The following is a 13,232-nucleotide window of genomic DNA, read 5'->3' on the forward strand; positions in this document are numbered from 1 at the left end:
CGCGGGGGGGCTGGAGCCTATCCCAGCTGACTTAGGGCGAAGGACACCCTGGACAGGTCGCAGGGCTACACATAGAGACGAACAACCAGGCACACTCTCATTCACACCTACGGACAATTTAGAATAATCAATTAACCTCAGTATGTTTTTGGACTGTGGGAGGAAGCCGGAGTACCCGGTGAAAACCCACGCTTGCACAGGGAGAACATACAAACTCCACACAGAAAGATCCCAGGCGTCCCAACCGGGACGCGAACCGGGGATCTTCTAGCTGTGAGGCAGCAGTGCTAGCCACTGGGCCACTGTGCAGCCCGCGGTGAACAAATCTTTTCAACAAATCATTTCATTGAACGGATTCTAGAGATTCAGTGCAGTAAAAAGAAGTGCCATTCCCATCACTACTCCCGTCAGCGCAGGCCTCTTCGACAATGGCTGTGCCGCTAGCCTAACTCCTGCTTGCTAGCTTGGCCGAACTTGCTTCGTATCCAATAAAACACAAACACTTCGACTGTGATGGAGAGTCAAACTCACACACTCACAGTCCATTAGTGATAAAACACGACACTGACGACACACACAGTCCTCCATCAGCTGCTCGATGCCATTAACTCCCTGCTAGTGATTAGTGGTGTGTCTTCAGTGTCAAGGCTTCGAAGTGTGTGTTGAGTAGTCCAGGAAGATTTTTGTGAAGCATGTATCGAGTGTCCATGACGTATGTGGTGACATTCGAAGCCTCGTGAGCCATACCACGTGACTAATTCAGGTGCGTGGCTTTGGTGGGCGATTCAAAATATTAGGGCCAACGAAACACAGTGGAGGTCCTCCGTCACCTCAAATCCTGTCAAAAAAAGAATAAGTCTGGGCGCATCAGTAGTCAAGTGGTTAAAGCACATGTCACATATGCAGCAGACCGTGGCTCGAATCCTGGCTGCAGTACCCTTTCTGCATGTCACACCACCTCTCCCTCCCATTTTTCCAACTTATCCGCTGTCATAAATAAAGGTGTCTATGCCTGAAAAAGAATCTTATTTTAAAAAAGAAAGAAACCGCCTGAAGCCCAGCACAGTGGAGAAGTTGTTTTTAAATAAGAATGAATAAAAATGTCCTCATTATATGTGTTACATTTTTTACCGAATAACACATTCACATCATAACCCTCTCCCCAAGGTGTTTCAACTTTCCCCTCAGTCATCATTCTATCAGAAATCCAGACACTATATTAATGAATATATTATTTGCATCATCATTCAAGCACAATTCAATTAAAAGCTTCACACACCAAAGCCATGGTGTCATTATAATCACTCTGCCTGTTTTACATTCATTGTCCACTTGATGGCACAGTAGAGCAAATGAAGCACCATGAAGCTTCGGCCCATGTGTGAACCAACTGGATGGAAAGTTTCAATGACTTCATGAAGCTTCATCTCGCCACCACTAACAGAAAGCATAAACGCACAAAACAAATGGAGAAATAGACTTACCTACAGAAGTGTTCAAGAAACCCATCGGTCAGCATGCCATGCCACTTATGTGAGACCGAAATCTCAGGCAATCACAAGATCTCGAGAAAATTAACTCGTTATCACTGGAAACAAATGAAATTAACTCGTTATCGTGGGAAAACGGAGGAAATAAAATATATGAATGTCGTTATCACAGGAAAATGGAGGAAATAAAATAAATGAATGCATGGTCGTTTAGGGCTTCCGTACTTCTTAATAACTGGCGTTTTATCTTCAACTTGTTCAGGAGAGAGAGAACAAAAAGAATAATTAATCTTTTTTTACATAACATTGGCCATTGCTAATGACATACCCAGTAATTAATCCAGCATACTTTCCTTAAATAAATCAATTCAAGCTAAAATTAAAGGTTCTATAATTAGGCTATACTGAGCCTCATCTATTTATACCAGAGATTTTCTTAAAATGAAGTTAACACCTTTTAGCAAAAGGTCACCTGGGGTAAAACTCCCCCTGCTCCCCTGATTTGCATTTGTATAGCTCACAGCATAGTCATTTACATGTTAAAGCCTCCCCTAGAATCAGGGGGAGGGGGGTCATGGGGGGACAACTGCCAAGTAAGGCCCACGTCAATTTCTGACAATTCACGTCAGTTTTAGGTGTTGTCTGCAAATTGCCGTGTGCAGTCACAAACATGAAATTCCACGTCCATCTACAGTGCCGCATACTGACGAAAATCCCACTTTTCATGCAGTGTGCGAGACGTGCCACAGACAAACTGGCGGCCGAGGAAGCTCAGGCTCTCGATGGAAGACTGTTGTTCAATGTAACTCATGTAACTCCACATGTTAAACTTGTGATTTCTGACTCTCACACTGAAACCATGACTTTCCATCTGTGTTCATGCCCTGCTCACCCAGTGATATTGGGTTTACCTTGGTTAAAGCAACACAATCCATGTGTGGACTGGGTGACTGGGGAGGTTCAGGACTGGAGCAGTGACTGTTTAAAATCCTGTTTGTCCCCTACGTCACCTGACTCACTCCTCAAGATTCCTTTAACAGCCCCACCCCCTGACTCAGACTATCCTAACCTGTCCAAGGTTCCTGACTGCCACCATGATCTGAAGGAGGTTTTTAACAAGGCTAAGGCAACCTCATTACCACCACACTGCCCTTTCGACTGCCCCATCGACCTCCTTCCTGGTTCCATGCCCTCTAGGGGCCGCTTGTACTCCCTGTCCGAACCAGAGCGCCAAGCCATGAAAGAATATATTGACTCTTCCCTAAGGGCAGGTATCATCAGGCCATCTTCCTCTCCTGCGGGGGCTGGATTCTTCTTTGTGGAGAAGAAGGACAAGTCCCTGCATCCCTGCATTGATTACCGTGGACTCAATGATGTCACGGTCAAAAATAGGTACCCCCTCCCCTTAATTTCCTCTGCTTTTGAGCTTCTGCAGGGAGCCTCTGTGTTCACGAAACTGGATCTCCAGAACGCCTATCATCTGGTGAGGATAAGGGAGGGATGAGTGGAAGACGGCCTTCAATACACCCACCGGTCACTATGAATATCTGGTAATGCCCTTCGGACTGACCAATGCACCTGCTGTCTTTCAGAACTTGATTAACGAGGTACTTGGAGACATGCTCAACCAGTTTGTTTTCGTATATCTTGACGATATCCTGATCTTTTCCCCTGATCTTAAGACCCATATGCAGCAGGTGCGGCAGATTTTGCAGCGGCTACTACAGCATGGTCTCTATGTGAAGGCGGAGAAATGTGAATTCCACCAGCTGTCTGTTTCATTTCTTGGTTTTATCATTGCCAAGGATCAGTTGCAGATAGATCCGGAGAAAGTTAAGGCTGTTGTGGAGTGGCCCATTCCCGTAAGACCGTAAGCAGCTGCAGTGGTTCCTGGGCTTTGCCAATTTTTACCGGAAGTTTATCCGGAACTACAGTTCAGTCGCCGCTCCACTCCATACATTAACATCTTCTAAAGTCAAGTTTCTCTGGACACCTGAGGCAGACCTAGCCTTCGAGAGACTGAAGGTATGTTTCACCACAGCCCCCATCCTTACCTTGCCTGATCCTGAGAGACAATTTATAGTGGAGGTGGGTGCCTCGGATGTGTGGGTGGGGGCAGTGCTCTCTCAGTACAGTGCCAGTGACAACAAGATGCATCCCTGTGCCTATCTGTCTCGCAACCTCTCACCCTCGGAAAGAAATTATGATACAGGCAACCAGGAGCTGCTGGCCATCAAGGTGGCCCTTGAAGAATGGAGGCACTGGTTGGAAGGAGCACAGCGGCCCTTCATCGTGTGGACTGACTGATAAGAACCTGCAATATGTTCAGACAGCTCAGCGTTTGAACTCTTGTCAAGCCAGGTGGGCCTTATTTTTTAATTGCTTTGATTTCTGTCTGCCGTATCGCCCTGGTTCAAAGAATTGGAAGCCCGATACACTGTCAAGGATGTACTCGCCTGACCCTTCTCCCGAGGCCTCCTCCAACATCCTCCCCCTGTCCTGTGCGGTAGGAGCTGTCACCTGGGGAATTGAGGGAAAGGTCCAAAGAGCCGATGCTAACATTACCCCACCTAGGGGCTGCCCACCCCATTGACTCTTTGTGCCTCCTGATCTCCGCCCACACCAGTCGCATTGCCTGTCATCCTGGCTCCCAGCAGACCCTGTTTGTGGCTAAACAGCGCTTCTGGTGGCCAGGAATGGAGAGGGATATCCAGGACTATGTTTCGGCCTGCCCCACCTGTGCCCGCAACAAGGTCAACCATTCACCTCCGTCTGGCCTCCTGCATCCTCTTCCTGTCCCGTCCCGTCGATGGTCTGATATCTCTCTGGACTTCATCACAGGTATCCCTGAACCTGAACGTAACACCACCATCCTCACGGTTGTGGACAGGTTTTCCAAGATGGCTCATTTCATTCCACTGCCTAAGTTGCCCTCTGCCAAAGAGATGGCAGAGGCCATGTTGTCTAACGTGTTTTGCATTCATGGCTTCCCCAAGGACATTGTATCAGACCGTGGCCCCCAGTTCATTTCGCAGTTTTGGCAAGCCTTCTGTGGTCTCCTAGGGACCACTGTGAGTCTATGATCCGGTTATCACCCAGAATCCAACAGCCAGACGGAGCATGTAAATCAGGAGTTGGAAGCCATGTTGCGGTGTCTGGCATCTCACAACCCAGCCACCTGGCGTAAGCACATCATCTGGGCTGAGTATGCTCACAACACCTTGCTTTGCTCATCTACAGGAATGTCACCCTTCCAATGTGCTTACTGATATCAACCCCCCTGTTCCCAGCCCTGGAAGATGAGGTTTGTGCTCCTGCTGCTCAGGCTTTGGTAAGACGGTGTCATCGTACTTGGGTCCGAGCCCGACAGACGCTGCTTCGCAACTCTGCCCTTCGAAAGTCCCTAGCAGATCGTCAACGGAAGGAGGCACCAGTATACCATCATCAATGCATCATTGGCCCTTTTCCCATCACCACACCAAGGTCATAAATCCTGCAGCCGTCCGTCTCCACATTCCATGTTTCCCACATCAAACCTGTCAGGGACAGCGACCAGGTTCCCTCCTCCAAACCCCCTCCTCCACCCGACTCATTGATGGAGAGGAGGTTTACACTGTAAAACGGCTGCTGGCCATGACACGCAGAGGCCGGGGCCATCAGTATCTAGTCGATTGGGATGGCTATGGTCCAGAGGAATGGTCGTGGGTGTCCGCCAGTAACATCATGGATCCTGACCTCATTCGAGACTTCCATCATCTCCATCCAGAGGTCCCTAGGCCTCGTCCCTGGATGGGGGGGTACTGTTGAGACTCATTCATTCATTTTTGTTTTTGGTCTTCCTGTTTTAATTTGTAATTCTTACCCTTCCCTCTCATTTCAGGTGTCTTGACTTCCTGCCCTCATGTTCTCCTGTGTGCTGATTTGCGGCAGCCCTGCCCTGATTGTTCTCACCTGTGTCTGTGTCTCCCCCTCCCCTTGTGTATTTAAGTCCTGTGCCTATTGCCTGTCCTTGCCAGTTCGTCGTGTTGTCACGTTGAGTGTCCCAGCCTTATTTCTTGAGTTCTGTAGTCTAGTCAGCAGCTCGTAGTTCTGTTGTAGTGTTCGCTGCCAGTCTGTTTGCCTTGCCTTGTGCATTAAATTTGAGTTCTTTTCTGAACCACCCTCTGTGTGTCGAGTTGTGCAAATGAGTCCCTGCCACAGATCCCTCTCAATAATATAATATAATACAATACGATATAATACAATGCAATAAAATATGATGCGATAAAATACAATGCAAAACAAAACCACACGAGAGGTTATTTCTTTAGTCAATTTGGAGGCTTCTTGTTCTTGTTCTTGTTCTTGTTCTTGTTCTTGTTCTTCTTATTCTTAGAGGGCCTGGGAGCTGTTAAATAAATAAATAAAAAGGTGGACAGGTGTTATGATCAAGGTCATGGGTAACATGTACACCTCACAAACTCATGGCTTGGCTGGAATGCATTGGTTGGACAGATTAATGCATTAGTTGGAGAAATGGATGGCTTGGATGGAATGCATTGGTTGGACAGATGAATGCATTGGTTGGAGAAATGGATGGCTTGGTTGGAATGCATTGGTTGGACAGATGAATGCATTGGTTGGAGGAACGGATGGCTTGGTTGGAATGCATTGGTTGGAGGAATGAATGCATTGGTTGGAGAAACAGATGGCCTGGTTGGAATGCATTGGTTGGAGGAATGAATGCATTGGTTGGAGGAATGAATGGCTTGGTTGGAATGCATTGGTTGGACAGATGAATGCATTGGTTGGAGAAACAGATATTTCTTCGATTGATCATTTTCTTTATTGTCAGCGCATCACATCACATCTCATCACATAACACATGAGAAATGAGAGATAGGCGCCGTGGGGTTGGGCGACATTGTTTGGACATATGACCTTGCATTTGTCCGGACCCCAGGGGAGACTTGGTGCATTCAGAATATGAGGCCGACAGGAGGGTTCAGACAATGTGCCAGCTATGGTTGGTGTTAGCTTGTGTGTGTGTGTGCTAATCACTTCACATCGGACTGCTTCAGTAACGAGGGTCAATAGAAAGCTGGCTTTGCCTCGACATTGACCCTCGTAAAAGGATCAGTCCCAACCATGCCAGTCCCAGCAACTGCACCCGAGCCACAGAAAAGCATCGCCGCGGTTTAATAGTATTTACAGTTGCTTATGAGTATGGTGAAGTCAGCTCAAAATCGGCTAACTAGTTAGCTCTGCTTTGGTCCACTATGCAATGGAGTTTAAAGCGAGTTTAATGTTAATGATATTACGATGGAGCTTGGTTGTCACAGTAAAAAGTCTGGAAAGAGGCGATGCTAACAGTGTCCAAGAGTTTAGAGACTGAGTTGGAGACAAACACAGCTTTCGCTAGCTGTTAGCCATTAGCTTGATGGTGGCAAATGTAACAACACATACAAACAAACTAACATTATACAGACACACTAACCATTCTGAATCATCCTGCTGCTGCCACAGAGTTTGTACTTCTTCAGGAGCCTCTCCTTCTGGGTCCAATTCTGGGTCAAACTGGTATGGTTGAACGAAAAAATCTCAAAAATTTGCGACATGAAGTTTGATCCCTGGTCAGTTTGCATTATTTTAGGTCATCCAAACACCAAGAAGAACTTCAACTCTGCTTTCACAACGGTTTGAGTCGTAATTTTTCGCAGGGGAACAGCTTCAGGAAATCAAGTTGCTGAGCACATGATGGTTAAGAGAAATTTGTTACCCGCTTTTGTCCGTGGCAGAGGACCGACACAGTCCACAATAAGTCGCTCAAATGGCTGTGTCACCACTGGAATCGGATAAAGCGGGACTGGTGGAATGATTTGGTTTGGTTTACCCGCAAACTGACAAACCTGACATGTTTTACAGTATTGCCTCTCGTTGAGCTTTAACCTCGACCAGAAAAAACATTGCAGAATGCGACTGTACGTTTTATTAACCCCCAAGTGGCCAGCAAGCGGATTATCATGAGCCAGTATGAGAATTTCCTGCTGACGAGGTTCTGGAACTACCACTTGTATCAGCTTCCCCAGTCATCCTGTACAGATGCGTATTGTGGCAGCCCTTTATGTAAAAGCACTCCATCTCGCAGAAAGTAGCAGGTGGACAACTTCTCAACCTCACCTGTTGAAATGACAGCATCAAAGCAAGGAGCTTAAGTCATGTTTTTGGTCAACAGTAAGCTGTTCCATGTCTACTTTAGCGCTAAGCTCCTTAACAGGAGAGGAAACAGCTGGAGCTACAGGAGTGACTACAGGTTGAGACGGTGTGGGAGGGGGAGACTAGTGGTGTGGGGGCTAGGCAGTCAGAACTAGCCCTGAAGCTGTCAGCCACCTCTACCTCAGACAGGTTAGGCCGTTCAAAGGTGTCCCTGTGCGTAAGAACCAGGACCGCCACATCAGAGACTGTGGATACGTTCTGCTCGTTCACATACGAGATGATTTTGTCTGGTAAGCAGTTCTTAAATTCCTCCAGTAAAATCAGATTACACGGACTAACAAAATCAGTTACACTTGTAGACTGACACCTGCCAAACATAATTTCTTTGTTGCAACCAAATTCCTGATAAGTGAGGTTGTCTTTTGGCGATATGCCTCTGGCACCAATTCATAAGCTCTCAGCACAGCTGATTGAACCTTGTCGTAATCTAGACTCAACTCAGGTGGCAGAGATTTATAGGCATCTTGAGCCTTGCCAGTAAAGACACTCTGCAAAAGCAACGGCCAAATGGTCCTAGGCCATTTCAACATGTTTGCGACACGTTCAAACAGAGAGAAGTATTCATCCACGTCCTGCTCACTCACCAATCGAATACATTTATTAACGTCAAATTCAGCCATCCTCAGGTCGAGTTCCTTCAAACGAAGTTGTTTATTAGCCTCGATTGCAATTCGTAATCAAGTTCTTTCTCTTTTATTGCCAGGCGGCACATTTCAATGTCCAACTCTTTCAGGCAGAGCTGTACTGCCGGGTCTGTCATCCCTGCAGATGAAGTCCCTGAGACCACACTGGGGGCACAAGGCAAAATCCCCTTATCAGTTAAAGCCATCACCAACTCCGACTTTATTACCTCCTTTTTCGCCTGTTTAGGCAAAGAGACACAAAAATGATCTGCAATAGCCAAGAAATTGTCTTCTGTGCAGGGGTGTCATTTATCTAGAGTGGGCTGTTCTACAAACTTGTTGAGGTTAAACTCCATTTTCAAAAGCAAATGACACCACCACCCCGACCAAAAAACAAGTCCCTGTTACATCAGTAAAAACAGGAAAAAGGTTGAGTACACAAACTGCCCAGAAATATGATAGAACCCACACAAAACTCAATGGTCAGCAGCAGCAGCACCCCCCCCCCCCCCAAAAAAAAACAGTGGCATTCACAAATGTGTGCCCAGAGGACACACACACAGAAAAGAAAAAGAAGTAGGCAATGTGGTTTCACCGCAAACCATATAAAGTATCACAGCAACTCTCTTGTGTCAGACTACACTTAACAACAGAGGAGGAACGCACAGTTGCCACCCGTCTGTGATCCTCCTCCCTCTGTCCCTGTACTCTCGCCCTTATATCACCTCTACCCACTCCAGAGCGCCGATTCCTCTCAGGTGTGCCCAGCTAGCGGGGGATGACCACTACCTGCAAGAGAAAGAGAGAGAGAGCGCGAGAGCCGCAGTATCAGTTTTGAAAAAAATGACCCACCTGAAAATGTATAAATTCACAATAATGTAATATGGTATTACATAATCGGTATACATGTTATTACAGTGTCAGTCAGAATATTTTATTACATTATTGCTGAAGTTATTACATTACCAGCTTTTACTACATTTTCGATGAAGTTAAGTGCAAATGTTATTACATTTTCAGGTGTTACTACATTTTCAGGAAATTATTACATCGTAGGGCTCAATATCTTCTGTGGCACGAATACAAGCATGTAGTCCGCCATTGTTGTTGTTGTTGTTGTTATGAGACGTCATAGGGTTCAGAGGTCGGAGGTAAGAGGTCGAGGGGTGGGCTGATGGTGTCATTGTTTTGGAAAGTATGCAAGGGTGGTGTTTTCGGATTTTTCCACCCTGAGACCCGGTTTCAAAAAAGTGCATTTTCAGGTGCTGCGTTTACAGGATCCATGTGGATGATTGGCCAAAACGATGCAAAACATGTGCGCTAACACCAAAGAGCGTCACTTATCACCCACCTACAATGCTGTACTGAGTTCTCTTCCCAGACAGCTTAACAACCTTTATCAGCTGGACTCACCTAGCCTTAGCAACCCCCATGGAGGCTAGTTGGGTCAACGACCCACAAGTGGCCCTAACGACTCTGAGGGGCCGTCCACATGGAAATGCTTCTGTGTGAAAAGGCCAGAGGTGGGAGTAAGTCACATGCGTGCAAGTCATAAGCAAGTCTCAAGTCTTAACCTTCAAGTCTCAAGCAAGTCAAGTCGAGTCATGGCTAAGGTCAAGCAAGTCACAAGAGGTTCATATGAATGTACTCTTCATATCTGTAGACACAGTAAACAGAAGAGGGCGGTTAGTCAATTATATGATGTATGTGCATAGTTGATCAATTTTATATATTTTTTTCAAACCCATGAATACAAGAATAAGATTAGATTAATATCAGCCCTGGAACTGCAGCATACTGCACATCCTGACAGCTGAGAATATTACTCTCAGGTATTGTTCATGCTCCCCCTCTATAAAAGGAGGCTGAAAATCACAGGACATGTCCGTTCTGTCCTGAAATGTGTGTTTTTCTTCTATGAAACACATTCTACATCTCGGAGGTGACATCTTTACATACACGGGCCCCTTCTTCTTTCAAACGGGGCAGAGCACCTGAGAGAGAAGCAGGTCCGTCACAGACGTGCACAAAAAAACAAGTGCGTCTCACTGAATGTGTGTTGGTATGGTGTCGTGTTGGGTTGTGAGCATGAATAATGCACACCTACATTTGAGATAATGGCTTTGTGTGCACTGAAGACGCTATATCTGAAACACACACATGCCATACAGTGACAGAGGGCAAAGTATTAAAAATTAAACTAACATCTCAATATGCACAAAAAAAGACAGAAAGAAAAGCTAAGACCTTCCAGTCATCTGTGTCAAGTCTAAGTCAAGTCTGGTCTTTCATCTATGTTAGTCAAGTAAGTCTCAATTCCTCGCATTTGTGACTCGAGTCTGACTTGAGTCAAGTCATGTGATTTTGTGTTGTTGTTTTTAATAACACAGACCTATAGCTGCAGTCGCGAGCGATTACGTGATTATCACGGGAATTCCTCGGCTTCAGGATGCCAGCTGTCTATTGTACTTGACAGACTTGGACAGGAAAGAGGACTCAGATGCAGAATGAGCGAAAGTAAAGTCAAGGTTCATTAATCTGATTTTGACACTCTCCAGAATGAATGAAAAACCAAATGACTATGAAATATCTGAATGACAAACAAGACGAACAACACAGAACATAGAAAAACAGAAAACGCTCCCGCAGGAGGAAAACCTACTCTATTCTTAGAATCAATCTTAGCTATAAAATATTACAAAATAAAGTCACTCCCAGAGGATACACCAGGCTATGAAATATAACTGCTCTGTCTTATCAAACTTACAAACACAAAATCACTCACAACGAGGAGAACAAAAAGGCTATGAAAATTCAAACTCAAACACAAAAATCTTAACCAGAAAATTACAACAAAAATTCACTCTCCTAGAGAGGCAAAATGCAGATAAATAAAACAAGAAATATACTTAGCAAAACGAGATTTAGGACTGTGGAAAATGGCTTGGGTACACGACATAGAAGACGAGATACTTAGGCGACGCAGACAGGGAAAGACAAAGACTTTATACACATGAGGAAGGGGAGCACAGGTGGAAACAATCAGGAATTAGGGATGACGTCAGACCGGTGACACAAGAGGAAGGGCAAATGACCTGAAACGAGAGGAGAGTTACTTTTCAAAATAAAACATAAAATTCACGAGACAGATCCCAAGACAAGACAACCTCACCGCGATGTGACAGTACTGTGCCGTGGCGGACTCAAACCGCAACCGATGGGGATTGCCGGACGGCGGAAAAACCGGATCGGAGCCGCAACGCAGCGGACCCGTATCCAGTGTGTCAAAATAGTTGAGATCCATTTACTCCTGTCTAATATAAATACCAGTATGTACACACACGGAGACAGTGTCAGAAAAGTTGAGAGTCATACACTCCTGCCAGACACAAATACAAGAAAGGGACATTATATACAGTCCTGAGATAATATGCCGTCATCAAGAGACTATTAGTCAGTGAATGGAGAGATTGTGGAAAAATGTCCTAATAAGGACATAAAACTGTGCCACTGTCTAAAGCAAAAGAGAAGCGTTACGAAATCTCATTCAAGGGGTTATCAACCAGTGAATGGAGAGATGCTGAAAACATGTCCTTATAAGAACACAAAACCAAGCCAGTGTCCGAAGCAAGAGTGTGTATAACCTGAGGAGCACGGACTAAAGTTCGTTCTTCCACTCGCTCAGGCCTTGAAAAAACACCTGAGACGGAGAATGTGAGCAGCCTAAACATTGCAGAAAGGACTTCAAGAAATCTTCAGCAGAAACAGACCAAGGCATTAAGAGCACAACAGATTAAGCAATTTTGCCAACATGCTGTGGATTACAATTTGGATACTGGAGTACTTCTGTTCACTCTGCTGGAGTGAAGTTTGGACTTTGAGGAAGTTATGAGACCTTGGCAGGGGTGGTGATTTGCCTCAAGGACTTGGACTTTCAGCAGGAAGGGAAAGGCTAGCCATGGAAAGACCTGACCCTCTCCATCTCACCTAAATTTAAGTTTTTCTAACCAGGCCACAGCGCTTTTAGATTAATTTATTATTTGAAGTATCATGATTTATCAATAATTATTTTTGATAAAGATTGATAGTAATTGAAACAAGTATTATGCTCTATGTTTTGCCCTTGCTAAAATCTATGCAATAAAACCTACATAATATAGTTAAAGTTAAAGTTGTGGACATTGATTTTATGTCTCTTTGATTGAGAGTAAAAGTCAGGTGTTAAATGTGCATAATATCTTAAAGGTTCTTAAAGGTTACTCTAGCCTACCAAATTGAAACATTCTCTTAGGGTTTACCAAAAGCCCTTAAAATCCAACCTAGCACCATACCAAATGCACAGATCATTTAGAGGAGAGCTGCCATAATGGTCGTGGCTGGTGGCTGTATCTGACTCAAGGGCTATTCATATCAGGTGCCAAACCAGAGGAAGCAGGGAAGACGTTCTGATTCAGGCAGTTAGAAGCTGGGTGAGTCTCCTTATTACCAGCTAAAAATCCCTATTCAAGTTCCCACTTTTTAGCAACCTTTCTGTAGGTTTAGGGATCTAACTCTTTAAATGGAGATCTGGTCGAGTACCTCCTGGACAGGTGTAACGCTCGGGATCTAACAAGTGGAAATTGGGGGTTAGGGTTACTAGGGCAAAATATTATGCTCCTCTGCCACCACGCTGAGCGAAAAAGGATTATGCACGGACTAGCCATTTTTCGTCTTCTTCATGTTTTGTTCGGTTTCTCCTTTTACTGTCTGTTTGTATACAGCGCGCAAGCTTTATTTGCTTGCTCCGTCTCTTCCTCTCCATTTTTAGTGAATTTCAAGCACCACCTATAAGCTTGGAATATGAACTACAGCGTGTTGAGTCATT

The sequence above is a fragment of the Acanthopagrus latus genome, chromosome 17 (genome assembly GCF_904848185.1).
Source record: "Acanthopagrus latus isolate v.2019 chromosome 17, fAcaLat1.1, whole genome shotgun sequence".
In the NCBI taxonomy this organism is placed as follows: domain Eukaryota; kingdom Metazoa; phylum Chordata; class Actinopteri; order Spariformes; family Sparidae; genus Acanthopagrus; species Acanthopagrus latus.